At 41.3% G+C, this 15,782-nt stretch overlaps 1 protein-coding gene across 1 annotated transcript in view; it reads left to right on the top strand.

The window, feature by feature from the left end:
- The window catches only part of LOC138636281 (tripartite motif-containing protein 67), a 50,788-nt gene that overhangs the window by 8,746 nt on the left and 26,260 nt on the right, over positions 1-15,782 (top strand).

Here is a 15,782-nt window from a genome sequence, read left to right on the forward strand (position 1 = left end):
CTCCTAATACTGCAGGAAATTGTCCTTCGTACTTGATCTCAAGACCTCCGTTGATCACATGATCCTTTGTCACGTGACATTTACGTGCGTGTAAATCTCACGCTTCAAAAACGTGGAATATATGCACCAATCCACTACTGGTAAAAAAAAAAAAAAAAAAAAAAGTGTAACTCTCACGCCTCGACAACCCCAAGTAGTATGCAGTAGTGGATGGGCGTGTTTATTTCCCGCTTTGCTGTGAATCCTGGGTTTCAACACGCGTTTCTTCTCATGTTGTTTTATTTAAAGGACTTTTAGAAGCCCAAAGATATTTCACTGGAAAGAGGAAAATATTTGGCCTCGTAAAAAGTAAAAAAAAAAAAAAAAAGCTTTTATGATAATAATATTATGTGTTTTGGACTTTTATCGCTAATTTATTCATTCCTAACTGTGGGGGGTTTTGAGATCTAAGCCGCTTCCCACAGTCTGCTGGTCTGTTTGACTTCCAGCTGCTTGGGCTTATTTCATTTTCACGGTGTTTTCCAAACCTTTACTTTTTCCGTTTTTACTTTTTTTGGGGGGGGGCTTCTGTGAGGATTTTTTTTTTTTTTTTATTATTTTTTTTTTTTTACCCAAGATGACATACCAGCTGACACGCATTCAAGTTGTTGTTGTTTTTTTATGGAGGGAAAATGACGAAATGGCACCAGAGATCTTAATTAAGCTTAAATCTTAAAGGGGCATCAGAAGAGCGTGAGGAGGGAGAGAAATCCAGATTATTAGTGGCTCCACCTCTGCAACATCTGCTTTACATTACAGGCGTGAAGCTGCCGTCTGTAACGGCTGGATGTCCGTCATCCTCGTCCCGAAGCCGTGCGGTTTATCACTCGCCTGCGATCGTGGAGCTGAATAATAGTTGAACGTTTTATCGGCAGAAGTGAAGACTCAACCGACTTGAGAGTTGTGACACAGATCTGCCATCGCTTACTGACGGAGATGATGAAAGACGCTTTTTTTTTTTTTTTCCTCCCACCGTGGCGTTTACACGCGTGACTTTTTTGGGGGGGACTTATCGTCAGACATGAATCGTTTCCAATTCGCTGGCTGCATAAATAAAAAATAAAAAAATAAAAAAATCTCCAATATATCCTCTGAAATGAGGTTTCTCTCTCGTCCCTCAGCAGAGTTGTCAGTTCCTCTCATGTTACATCGTTTAACAGTGACAGCGAACACTTTGTCTCCGTTGTTTTCTCGTCCGCGGGGACGCTGACAAAACATTTTGACAAGCGTTGTTTCCCGTCTGAGCCGCCCGCTTCCTGTTTGTTGTAACGGTGGATGTTGTTGTTATTTTTTACGCGGTGCTGAATATGCATCTCGTTTGCATGCATCACAGGATCTCGTTATTTTTAATACATCTACTTACAAACAAAGGGTACTTGGGGGTGGGGCGGGGCGGGGGGGTTACGAGCGTTAACCTGTTTGTTTTCTCTTTTCGGGCTTGTGTATAAAAAGAGTTTGGAGCAGCTGGTCAAATAATCGTCAAGTGACTCAAACCACAGTAATAAATATCCGTCAACAACAGATGGAGACTTTTTTTGTTGTTTTTTTTGCTAAGAAGCAGGAAAATGATAAAAATCTGTACTTCTTTGAAGCTGTTTATTACCTTCGCTGAGGAAGGTTCTGTTGGCTGTTTGTTTGTTGTTTGCGGGATTACATAAAAACTCCAAGTCGGATTTACAAGAAACTTGGTGGAAGCGTGTAGCGTGGACCGAAGAAGACCCCATGAAATTTCGGAGCATGTCCGACTGACATTAACTGTTTTTCACCGTCATTAACATTGCGAGCTAGAGGATGTTTTGACCGACCGAATACCGTAAACATCCAGTAGATGGCAGTAAAATTCAAAACCGACAAAACCGTTTACTTTATATAAATAATGGACGTAGCCTCTGTGACATCACCCATAGTTGTCCTGCAGAGCGGTTCTAAAGGTCTGGCCCGGCTAACTACAGGGTGCATCACTTAAACCCACCTGTCACTAAAACTAGCTGCGCCCTTAATTATGCTTAACTTTAACGCATTAATACAATTTAAACAGGTGAGTTATAAAAAAATAAAATAAATGCACCCCCCTTCTAGTTGTCATGAATGGGAAATTAGCGAAAGCATCCAAAGTTTTAACAATGGGGATTTTGTACGGATTGACTCACTTTAGGAAACAGCCTCAAGTGGCCATTCGAGGAACTGCAGTTTTTTTTGGGCGACTTTCGCTTTAATTGAATTTTTTAAGGCAGTTTACAGTTTGAACAAAACATAGGCCGTTCTAGAAATACGATGACTCCGTAAAACAATCCACATTCACGGGTACCACTGTGGGATACACATCCTGCTCAAACCTCATACAGCAAGCAGTTGTTTCATGGGGGAGAACTGGAACTGGTACAATTGTAACATCGTAGATATATCTAGTGGTTGCAGTTGGCCGTGGCGGAGGTCTGCGCTCTCCAAATGTACTTCAAATCCTAGTATAAAACAATAAATAAAGTACCGTGCTCATCAGAATAACCATCTTAACCAAACGTCATACAACGTTTTGTAACAACAGGACAGAAGCACTGAGCTGATGATTTTCTTCACCCGAGCGTCTTTTGTCTGAATGCACACTTGCAAAGACCTAATTTAGTCCTTCAGTCCCCCGTTACAAGAAATTACGACAATTTTTATCGGCAGAAATAAAGAGCTTTCAAGTATCGGAGACGCTTGCTGACGTCGTTTTAGAGCGAGAGCCGATTCTGTGCCAGCCGGCATTGTCTGGCTAACCTCCTTCCGGATGACAGCACGTCGACCCTGACCGGTCAGCCACACTCGCCTCTTACCTCGGGCCAGGCAGCGCAGACACACACCCGTTGGACTCTAACTTCAATTATTATAACCGCTGCATGCCTGAATCCAACGCTTCAAGAAGTCCTTTGTAAAATATATATATATATATATATATAAAATATATATATATGTATTTTTTAGTTTGTTTTGTTTTTCTGGTTAACTGACAGTTCATTAATAAAACCAATAAAACAGTGCTTTATATGAATCTTCAATTTGTTCCAACTTCATCTTTAAATGGCACTTTTAAGTTTCCCCCGACTCCTTCCTAAATATATATTATCACTTCTGCAATGAAAAAAAAACACAAGAAAATGAAATATATGTGTCTAATTAGGGAAGTGAGACCAAAAAAAAAAAAAGTAAAACGTCAGTTCAGCAGTCTGATACTGTAATTTACTGAAATGGCTAAATTTATGGTTAAAATTTGGCAGAAAAGGTTATTTCTGGTTCACGGAGCGTTTCTCGTTCAGCAACCGAATGATTTACAGAAATGTACGGAATCTTGTTTAAATCAGTAAAACCACGCGGAGGAGGTATTTTTTTTTTGCAGGATGCCGCAGCGACGGTGCAAAGCATGAGTAATAGTGACAAGTGACAGGTTATAGTGACAACAACTAGCTGGCAGCGACTGGAGAGGCAGGAAAGAAGCGGCTGATGCAAACACAACATCGACGCTCCGTCTATAATTGGAACTGAAATTAAAGTCTGTCAAACAGCACGAGGCGCTCAGTTCGCTGACTCGAGGGTTGGTGCCAGATTGGATCAGCCGGAAGGACGCACGCTATAAACTCCGCAACGCGATCGAAACGTCCCTCCCGCCGATCCAATCTAGCGCCTGCTCGGACCGAACTGTCGGCAGAAGAGATTCGTTATCCACGCGTTTTTTTTTTTTGTGTGATTGTTACGGTCAAAAATACCAGATTTTTGCCGCAGACTCGCTAAAAAAAAATAGCAACGTAATTTGTGGAGTCTTAAGTGAGTTTTTGTTTTTGCGTAAAATTGCGTAAATTGGAAAAAAAAGCACAAAAAACCCCAGTTTCTTTTTAAAGCTGTATCTGACAAATGAACAGATATATAATCACTTACTTTGATTAATAGTCAATGCAGCACATCACAGAAATATTTTAGTTGAAAAAAAAAAAAATCCGCTTGTTTTCTGGAGTTATTTTTGTTAATAAAGTGAGTTTCGCGGGAATTTTTGCTTGAATCTGCGTTAATTATTGCAATTGCAAGATCCCTTGAGGGACTCATTAGTAGGCCAACGTTGATGCCGGGTTTAGACGAGGAGGATGAATGTGGAATAATAATAATAATAATAAAAAAAAAGAAAAAGCTAATGTCTCCTGAGTGTGACGAAGCTAAGTTGGCGGAATAGTCCTTTATGAGGATGACTGATGTCGAACTTAATCTCTGACCGCAAACCGAGTCTAAAATAAACAGTTAACCTTGTAGCGGGGAGGATTTTTTTTTTTTGTCCCCACATGGGAGCTCAGTCCTCTTAATATGACTGCGCCAACAGATTTCTGTCCACACAATGTCACGAGTACATATCACACACACACACACACACACACACACACACACACACACACACACACACACACACACACACACACACACACACACACACACACACACACACACACACACACACACACACACACACACACACACACACGGCATCGAGTAACTCAGGGCTGTGCTGCAGGACTTGTGCAGTGAATGTAGGTTAATGCACACTTTACTACACTTCCTGTCCTTCGGCTCCAACGCAGCAGACATCCTCTGCAAAGAGGCTGTGTGTGTGTGTGTGTGTGTGTGTGTGTGTGTGTGTGTGTGTGTGTGTGTGTGTGTGTGTGTGTGTGTGTGTGTGTGTGTGTGTGTGTGTGTGTGTGTGTGTGTGTGTGTGTTTTAGAGAGTGTGAGAGAAGATCTATTTTTGGTAGCAGAGCGAGTGCTGATGCCAGACTTCTGAGGAGGAGAAGTGTGGACATCCTATGGTGGAACAATGAGACTTGTTACCATGGTTACAAGTGCCTCATTCATTAGGACACTCTAGGAAATTGAAAAGCAGATTATATACTTACAGAAGAGTCTCGTGTGTGTGTGTGTGTGTGTGTGTCAGCAGTGAACACATAAATGTTCAGCGCGTCCCGTAATAGATTTGTTATCCCTCAACAAACCTAATTTGCAATCGCTTCTTATGACGATTACAATGATTCTTCATTAATATGAAAGATGCCCGCGATCAATTATTGAATGGAGTGGCTCTTCTTCTTTGCTATGCAGCACTTTTTTTGTTGCCTCGCTCGCTCGCTCGCTCGCTTTCTTTCTTTCTTTCTTTCTTTCTTTCTTTCTTTCTTTCTTTCTTTCTTTCTTTCTTTCTTTCTTTCTTTCTTTCTTTCGATGAAAACTCGGGGTGATGAAACAAAGCCAGATGTTCTGGCCGCGGCCGACCGATCCCTCCTCCGGTTTATCTAAAGACAACCGAGGAGGAACCCGTGGAAGCTTTTCCTGCAGAGACTTTCTGATTTATTGAATAAAAAAAAAAAAAAAAATGAACTTGAACTTATATTAGTAATATATTTTACAGTTCATAAATAACTGCGCGCACTCAATTTTAAAAGTTGATTAATACGTAATGGCTGCCGTCTCATGGAGATGAAGCAGGTTGGAGTACTGAACCGCATGACATGAATATTGATGTTTTTTGCGTATCGATGGTTAAAAAGGCTTCATATAGCAGATTTAAAGGTAGTTTTCCCGCTCTGCGTGGAGCCTTAATTCAAAATCTTCAATCTTTGAAAGTATATAAGTTAAAAAAAATAAATAAAAAGGTGCAGTATTTGGCAGAAAGCAGGGAGCAGTGTTACTGGACTTCTAGAGCATCGTAGGCCATAAAGTGCTCTGTGTCGTAATTGCAAGTATCAGTGCGTTCGAGGATCATCATTGTGAGTTCGTTACCATGGCGAGCTCGCTGGGATGCTGTTCAAGCCAAGCAAAAATCTCAAGGGGTGCTCATCCCACTCACAAGATTGCTTCTCTTGGTTTTCACGTTACCATTCAATAACACAGCTAGAAATTTAGGTGATTCCGACGGCCATTTATTCCACTTTCCCACCCGCTGATGTTTTTGAGCCTAATTTATATATATTTTAAAATTTTATTTGGTTTTATTTAAATGTTCCAAAACTACTTGTTCGATATTTTTTCTACCCACGTCTTTTTTTTTTTTTTAATGTGGTTGCTTCACTTGTAAAAGTTACTAAGGAAGGAGGCATGCTGGGAAATGCTAATTTCTTTTGTCCAATCACCTCGCTCCTTGTCATTAAGGCGCCATTTGGATAAAATCGGGTCAAAACTGCAAGAAAAGTAAATAATCGATAAATTAACGACAGGAAATTTGTCGTGGAAATTAATTTTTCGTGCGCGTAAGAGATGCTACGTCCCCGAGGAATTAAAGACTCGGCGCGAGGAATCGAATCGGTTTGAATTCATCCGGCGTTGGTTGGTTGTTCTCTGGATGGGATCCTTTTATTTACATTTTTTTTCTGTCCCGTAAACAGGATTTTCAACAGACAAAGCTGCTTTGCTGCAGACACACGCACGCACGTGTAAATACATCCCGGCTGTTAATCATGTGTTGTTTACCGCCCGTGTCGGACAGCTGCAGGCTTTCCTCCGCACAAAAAAAATATATGACTCTCATCTGACTGGCTTAAGAGCATTACATAAACATTAACCTTTTTTTCTTTTTTTCTTTTCTTAATTTAGGCCCATAGCTGAATAAAAATACACTAAATACCATTCAAAAAAATTGTGCAACGTCCAAAAAAAACCAACAAAAAAAAATTAATAAGAGAGTTTAGGAATATATATATAAATATATATATATAAATACATATATATATACAAATATATATATATATATATATATATATATATATATAAATATATATATATTTATATATTTATATATATATTCCTAAACTCTCTTATTAATTACTTTTTTATATATATATATATATATATATATATATATATATATATATAAAAATATATATAAAATATATATAAAATATATATAAAAATATATATAAAATACAAAGTGCTTTAGAATACAAACGTAGTAAAAGTGGATTTTGGGAACGTAAAGACTGCCAGCGGATATTGGTCGTATTAGCTTTAAAATGGCCGTATAGCAGGGAGTGGGTGGGGGGAGAGGGGGTGGGGGGGGGCTGAGCGACGCTGGATGAGAGGATGAAGAGGGGGGAGAAAAAAAAAAAGGGGGGGGGGGAAGGAGATTTGTTTTGACCTCCACCAGATGTGAACTACTAATACGGCAAAACACAGCTGGCCGAGGAGGCCGAGGGAGGGATCGACTTGTTCCGCTGAAGCGCAGCTACGCAGAGATACCACAAGACCGGCGTGGCTGAAGCTGCCGGTCCTCAAAGGGATCGGTAGGTTCTGAGTCATAAACGGGACAAAAGTGGGGCGAATTTGGATTTGGGGAACGTCGGCGGTCGGCGTGGACCCGGACACGGCGAAGCGACCAATGAGAGAGCAGCCCGGGGTCGCCCGGCAGCCCCCAGTTTTGGTGCCTGAACCTCGGACCGCGTTGTTTTTTTCACGCTTAAACGAGGCGAGACGTGACACTGACACGGTACGCCGCAGTGGACGGACCGCTGTATCACACACTCACAACGGTCTTCACGTGCACATACAGTTGACTTTCACTTTTCATTAACGAACAAACTGACTTTGATTTTTTTTTTTTTTTTTTTTTTTTTTTTTGAAAACCAGAGAACTGTGACAGGAAAAACAGCTCAATGGTAAGAAGGATAAAAACACTGAAGGAAAAAGAGATCAATGAAGCGCAGAAGCGTGGAAAGTTTTAAAGAACAAACAAAACCGCCGAGGGGACTTGAAATAACCGGGACGGCTCGGCGAAGACAAAAAAAAAAAAAAAGATCACCGACAGTCGACAGATTTCATAGAAGAAATTACAGTCTTCATTGTAACATGCAAAAACCTCTTATGAGCAGCAGCGGCAGAAAAAAAAAACACCTTAATCGAGAAGAACCTCGTTTACGCGTTTCAGTTTTATTTTTATTTGACTTGACGAAATGTGAAATTCAAAACAATGTCGGAAAAAAATAACGGAAACTGATTCAGGGGGAAAAAAAACGTTGAAATTAAGAGGGCGAGCGGTGGAGATGCATTTATGGCGATGCGGAAATAAAAAAATAAAAAAAGGAGCTAAAGGAGGATATGAAGGCTAATTAATACAAATGGGAAGAAATAAAAGAGGAGGTTTGGCTCCTCCTCCTCCTCCTCCTCCTCCTCCTCCTCCTCCTCCTCCTCCTCCTCCTCCTTCTGCTCGACGTCTCCCCGGTATCGTTTTTGACAAGGTCAACGCCACAATCAACCATCTCCGGGCTGACAGCCAAATGCATTGTTCTCCCGTGTATTGTTCCCTCTGCTGTTAATCAACACCGCTGTGTCTCTCTGACATCAAGACTTTTTCTTTTTTTTTTTGTAGGAGCAAAGTGAGCGAGCTGCAAGAAGCGCTCAAAAACGTTTTTTTTTTTTTCCACGTTTCCTCGCCGGCGATAAGACGTTCTCGTGAACGCGATATCTCACGAACGCTACGAGGGAAATGGGTCAAACTTGGCAAAAACATTCACTCGGCACTGACCCTCGAGATTTTGAAGGTCAAAGGTCAAAGGTCAAGGTCACTGTTACCTAACGCGTTTCTGTAAACGCAATGTTTCAGGAACACCTTGAGGGAATTTCTTGAAATTTGTCACAAATGTTCACTTTGGCTCAGCAATTAATTATTTATATTTTGGAGGTCAAAGGTCAAGGTCACCGTGAGTTCAATATCAATACGGGTTTTGGACAGATATACGCGTGAGCTACAGCCTGACTTGTCAGCGGTGGCATACAGCCGCTAGGCGGTAATTCTGGTTTCTGTCTGAGCCAGAGTATTTTTGGGATCCGGCACCCTGGTGGCCCTCAGTGGTATTGCACTTTAAGGCACTTCTGCATTGGCTTCCCTTTTAAGACCTACGTCCATTGTTATATACAGTCTATGGTTTCTGAATGGGTGGCTAGGAGGCTACCATGATTGTACACGAAGCATTTCTCATCATCACTCTTTTCACTAAACATGAATGTGCTTTCATTACGTAACAATAACAGCAATAATAATGACAACAATCCCATATTAGTTACGGGGAGAGCATAGAAATGAAGCACATCGACACTCGGATAAAAGGCGGGAAGGTGTTTCGACATGCAAACTATCAATCTGCTTTCCAGACGTCTTGCAGTTAACGTCCTTTTTCGCCACCATTAGTGTGTCTGGTGTTCCCAGACCAGAATTGTGGAATCGTTTCCAGTCTTAATGGGCGTAGACCTCGGGCTCATTTAAAAACAAAAACATTTTTTTGGAGCCTTGAACCAATTGGCACCGACCAGCATTTCCCGAAACCGTCCCGCCGCCGCAACTGCATTTAGAAACAAACGCTCGACTTCACCGCCACGTCCACCGGACGATGATTCGGGCCGACCCTTCAGAGTCTCCAGACCATAAACGAAAGACAACCGAAGCCGTCAGCGACCGTCCGGTGGAGCCCGGTGGAGCCCGGTGGAGCCCGGTGACGCCTCAAAGCAGTCTTCTCCTGCATCCCGTCGTTTGCTGAGCTGAACCACATCAGCGAACCGACACAGCTGCGCCTCCATGAAAGTCACCGATCTCTGAATGTCACAGACTGAATAAATGGGACGCCGCGTCGCTCCGATATTAAGATAATGAGATAATAGCACTTGTGTCTGAGAGCCGTGCTGACGGGTGCTGACAGCGGAGAAAAAAGAAAAATGACATTCCCCGTTAAGAGGAGTCGTAAAGGGTGGAAAAAAAAAAAGGTCAAGGGGAGAAGAACAAAAAGAAAACAAAAGGAGGGAAGAGATTGGATTTCTAAATGTAGAGTTCTTCTCTGCAGGTGTGTTGATCCACTTGGAGATAAAATCCACTATTATTATTTTTTTTTTGTCTCACTTTGAGTTTCATTTTTTTTTTCCCCTCTGTGATATATATATATATTTTTTTTTCTTTTTCTGAGTTTCAGTGTTGTTTTTTTTTTTTTTCTTTTGTTCCAAATCTCTTCGCCGGCTCTCGAGTCGTTCTTCCTGCAGGGCAGACTTGTCACATTTCGGCACGGCTGCACCCAGTTTTATCGGAGTCTCCTGTAGCCTGACACATCGTGACTGCAGCCAAATTTAGACCCGGATACTGGGACGACCGCGGATTCAGGCTCGGTTAACAAGAGGTGCCTCTCGAAGGGGTTATTTCAAATCTGTGAGAAAAACAACAACCCAATTCTTACAATCTTTTGTTATTGTTTTATGAACCTTTTTATTGAGGACAACGTCGTCGGAGTAATTTCCAAACAACGCATGGAAGGAACTTGAAAGCTTATAATAGTTTATGCTTTTTTTTTTTTTTTTTTTTTTTGTCCTGTGAGTCACGACCAGCAAAATAAACGTATAAAAACCTTTTAATTTGTCTCTAACTGCAACACGGATATCTGTACGGCACCAGAGATTCACTGAATGAGCAGAGCGCTCCGTGTGAAGACGCATTTAGCCACAGAGCTGCCTAACGGCTGCGCGCTTCCACTTGGATTACTGCAAATGTAATAACTTCACAGCGTGATAAATTTGAGCGGTTATAAAAGCAACCTATTTTGATGAGCAGAGAAAATCTGTCCGTGTAATGAAGAGTAATGAAGCAGAGGTGATTATTCCAAGCAAAAACACCATTAAAAAAACAAAAATCTTTTAAAGATCCATTTCTATTTTTTTTGCAGCGGATATTCTTTACTTGCAAGGAGACTCGGCCAGCTGAGCGGTTTTATGTTTCCACGTGCCGTGTTTGTCCGCTTTGAGAAACGAACTGTACAAAGCCATGAAAAAACAACAACAACAAAAAACCAGACTCGATCTCGTCTCTGTTGCTAGGGGTCGTCGCTAAGGGGGTCCGCCCGCTTCCTGAAGCGGTCCACATACGTTAGGTGAGAGTCCGCCGACGCGACCGATTTGTTTTCCTGGCCCTTGCGTCGCCGTGGAAACGAGTACGTATTTTATTCCGACGGTGGCTCGTTGCGTAATCGCGACGGGACACTCGAGCGTGATGTCGCTCGAGCGAACGTCAGCTTTGTCGTCGAGTTCTTCCAACTCGTCGGAGGATCCGACGGCGTCCGAAACGAACTCCCCGCTCGCGTCCGTCGTCGGAAAAACCGATCGGTCAGCAGGAGTGTCGGGTCGGGGTTTGAACTTCTCTCCGTCGAGCTCTCTTTCGTTTAGTTTCACAACTGAACACGGAGCGTTTGTTCTCCTGATGCAACTCTTGTTTTTTTTTTTTTTTTAAATTAAGCCTGAAGACTGTTTATTTATTAAGACAAATAACTACTAATTTCTCACACTGAACTCCAACTTTATTTTTTAATTTTTTATTGAACTCATTTTAATTTCAATTTGTTGCTTTTGTTTTGGTTGTGTGTCATTTTGAAGCGCTCTGAGTTGCCTCGTCTGTTTGAAGTGAACCAGACAAATGAACTCGCCTCCGTTTACTTCACTTACTTCGTTTCTTCCTCTCCAACACCTGTATATATATATATATATATACATATATATATATATATGTATATTTGGTATTTTTTTGGTTTGTTTTACTCAATCCTCTCTCCGCTGTCGTGGCTTTCTGTAGATTGCTTCCCTGAGTAATGAACAAACGTCCACACGGCTGCTTCTACCTGAAGCGTTTGTCAGCTGGTGATTAATCTCGATGATTCCTCGTCGAGAAAACGACACTGTCGGTGCCGTCGGGTGAATTTGTACGCTTTTTAAAACCTGAATTTGCAGTTAGGTTGAATTATGCTCTGTCGTTTGTTGTGGTTGATGTTGCTTCTTTTTTTTTTTTTTTTTCTTTTCCCTCGTCTCTCTTGAAAAGCTTAATTGAGCCTTCGCCCGGCTTAATAAAGGAAAACGAGATCTGTGTTCGACGAAGGTCCCGTAACGACCTGCTGCTTCTTCTTCTTCTGCTTCTTCTTCTTCTTCTGCTTCTTCTTCTTCTTCTTCTTCTTCTGCTTCTTCTTCTTCTTCTTCTTCTGCTTCTTCTTCTTCTTCTGCTTCTTCTTCTTCTTCTGTTTCTTCTTCTTCTTCTTCTTCTTCTTCTTCTTCTTCTTCTTCTTCTTCTTCTTCTTCTTCTTCTTCTTCTTCTTCTTCTTCGCCGTTCGCACGACGCCCGCCGGGATAAACTCCAGCTGCAAATCACCCTGTGAGGAAGATCTTGTGGGTGAAGAGAATCGATGAATGAATAAAACATGGCGGGAGGCGGGCTGGGAGAGCTTTCGACCCGACGGAGCGGCGCCGCGGTCGGACACCAAACGGAGAACCAGACGGGGGCGAAACGAGAGAGGAAAAGTGGGGGATGAGCCGGGGACGGCCTTCGTAGGGGCACATCCGTCATCCCCCTTGTTAGCGTCTTGGCAATGCAAACGCACACACACACACACACACACACACACACACACACACACACACACACACACACACACACACACACACACACACACACACACACACACACACACACAGAGGCCAGACAGCTTGCTGAGCCAGATGGCCTCTTGGTGAGGAGCGGCTCCGCGGAGAGGGGTTGGCTTGATTCGTGAACCATGACCTCCACACGTCCCTCCTCTCGTGACTCCACGCAGCACGTGTGTGGACAGAAGAGGGACGGACAGTGGATAAGACCAGCGTGTGTGTGTCTGTGTCTGTGTGTGTGTGTGTGTGTGTGTGTGTGTGTGTGTGTGTGTGTGTGTGTGTGTGTGTGTGTGTGTGTGTGTGTGTGTGTGTGTAGCTGTGGGGGAGGAGTGGTTATTGTGGAGAGCGGATTAAACGCACAATGCAGTGGCAGATTTGGATTCAGACGTAACCAGAGGAATGAATGAATGAATGAATGAATGAATGAAAGCGTTTTCTGATAAGCTGGACGTAAACGCCATCAATGAGCGTTAGATTTGTCGATTAGGACTTAAAGTCGGTTTACATTGTTTAAAAAAAAAATCCCCCCACCCCCCAAAAAATTAAAACAGTTAGCATGCAGTACTTAAACATGGTCATACTCTGATATGTAAAGAAACACTTTTTTAAAAAACATTTTTTTTTATTGAATTTATATTTAAGTACTCGTTCTCGCATTTTAAAGCATCACGCCGACATAAACAAACCAAAAATAGAGATCCGTGGACGTGTGCCAAAAAGGAAGTGCTTCATCATATCAATTCCTACGAAACAATCAAAGCATTTCATGACTGAGTTAATTAGTGACGACAGAAGGATTCATGTTTTGTTTTTTTTCTTTCTTTTTCACTTTTAAGTCTTTTTTGTTGTTGTTGTTGTTTTTTTTTTAATTTTATTTCCGTGGCTGTGCTTGGGCCAAACCTTTTAATCCACACATTAATGGAGTTTAGAAAAACAAAAAACCAGTTGAGTTAAGAGTTGACGTCTCTAAAGAACTTGATAATTACACATGCCCTGATTTTAACCTTTGCTCCTCTTTGCAGCAAATGCAGCTGTTATTTATGAGTAGAGGAAACAAAACAAAAAAGAAGGAGGTTTGTCGCTCCTCATATCGCCTTCTGGCTGGCTTTCGCTATCTGTGTGTGTGTGTGTGTGTGTGTGTGTGTGTGTGTGTGTGTGTGTGTGTGTGTGTGTGTGTGTGTGTGTGTGTGTGTGTGTGTGTGTGTGTGTGTGTGTGTGTGTGTGTGCATTCACAAGACCCCCATCCAGCAAAAAAAAAAAAAAAAAGAAAAGGAGGAAGCAGGTGGAAAATGTGGGTGTGGCCACAGCAGAGCAGATTCATCACAGCGCTGGCATGTGTATAACAGTGTGTGTTTCCTTTGTCCTGTCTTTTCTCATCTACTAGGGAGTGATGCACACACACACACACACACACACACACACACACACACACACACACACACACACACACACACACACACACACACACACACACACACACACACACACACACACACACACACACACACTGAACCGCCTCCTAAACTATTGAATTGGGTTGGAACGTGTGATCAGGGAATAAGATATTGAACATTGAAAACACTGAACATCATCTCACCTACATCACGTTTTGATTATTTTGCATTCAGTGTAAAAAAAAAATAATAATAAAAAAATACTATCAGATAATTGAATATAAATATTATAGTTCAGCACAACATTAAACAGATATATTCCACACAACATTAAACAGATATATTCCACACAACATTAAACAGATATATTCCATCGGAAACCATTTTACAAGTCTAAAAAAAAAAAAAGTGACTTTATCTACAGACGAAACTTTCCCTTTGTATATATATTTTTTTCACACTGACTGGTTTTATGGTTTGTGCAGACATAAATAAAGCAGAGGAGGAGCGGGACTGCCGGGGTTAAACATCATTAACCCGTGTTTACGGTCTTCACAGCTGTAACTGGTGGCCTCTGTGTTTTATCTGCAGCTGCAGGACCTCCGTACACCAAACATCCAGCCGCCTGCTCACTGACATTTTCTTCACCTTTCAGCAGGCAAATAAAGCTTTGCAGTGAAGATAAATCACAAATGTTCAGCGTGTTTTCGAAAAAAAAAAACAAAAAAAAACCCCCCCAGAAATGATTTAATTAACTGCATTAAAGGGTCAGAAATCCTCTTTACTTTGTGTAAAACTGAAGACCAGAAATATAAAAGTTGTTTAGTCAAGTCATTTTAAACGTTAAGTGAAGAAACCCATCTCAAACGAGGCAAGAGCGGTTGATGGTGACAATATTTTACGCTATAAATGTGTATATACAATGCGTCAGCTGCTGTTGTAATAAAAATAAGTGAGAAATTGAGAAAAATTCTCCTTTGAAGAGAAAAAATAAACAATTTAATGAAGATTAAAACCTGTTAAATCCATTAGTTTCGGTACTTGGATCTAAAATTGGATTTTAAGACGATATACGGTTGATAGTTTACATTAAAGAGACTTTTCTTTTTAAAAACTCATATTTAAGCAAAAGTTTAAGGTTGTTTTTTTTGGGTTTTTTTTCGTAAATCCGCTTTTTAGTGCGATATCTTGACTACACATTAACCGGCATCAGTTGCACCACAAGGACCAAACATCAGTTTTGTTATTGTGAATAAAAATAATCTTATCATGGAAACAATTACTGCAATACTGCGTCATTTTGTTCTCGAATCGCATCAAAGTGACCAATTAGTGTTTTTCCGCGCTCAGCCTGGATTTTTCTGGACTCTAATCTGGACATAGATCGTAATCTAATCTAGATTATAGAGTTAATCCCATTTTATTAAGACAATGCAGAGTTTGGGCCCCGTGAAAGGGGGGAGGGGTCTCGGTGAATTCGCTTCAGTTCCAGGATCAGGAAGTAATCTGAGAGCTGTGTGTCGGGTTAAATGATTACATAACCGACATGTTATGAGGAGAAGCTCCAGGGTATCACTGGTTGTACTGGTTTGATTCAGCCTCATGCAGGGCGAAGATTACCTCCTTATCTATATATATTTTTTTTTTTAGCAATTTAATAAGAGTTCACTGAGAAATTCGTTGGCTTCATTTATTTCCCCCTTTGAATGTTTCCATTTTTGTTCATTTTGTTGTTTGTAGGCAAATATTTCAAAGGATTTTGAGCCCAAAAGTTAAAAAAGTTGAAAACTTGATTGTTTCTGGGACGTAATCATTTCCTGTAAATTTGACGGGAGCAAAAAAAAAAAAGTCATTTTCTTCTTTTATTTGTCGTCTTTCGCTGGTGAATTCGAAGCTCTTCGCAATAAATGAA

The sequence above is a fragment of the Brachyistius frenatus genome, unplaced genomic scaffold (assembly GCF_029030835.1).
Source record: "Brachyistius frenatus isolate BFR_SWC_R1_liver_20210118 unplaced genomic scaffold, ASM2903083v1 Contig_365, whole genome shotgun sequence".
Taxonomy (NCBI): Eukaryota; Metazoa; Chordata; class Actinopteri; family Embiotocidae; genus Brachyistius; species Brachyistius frenatus.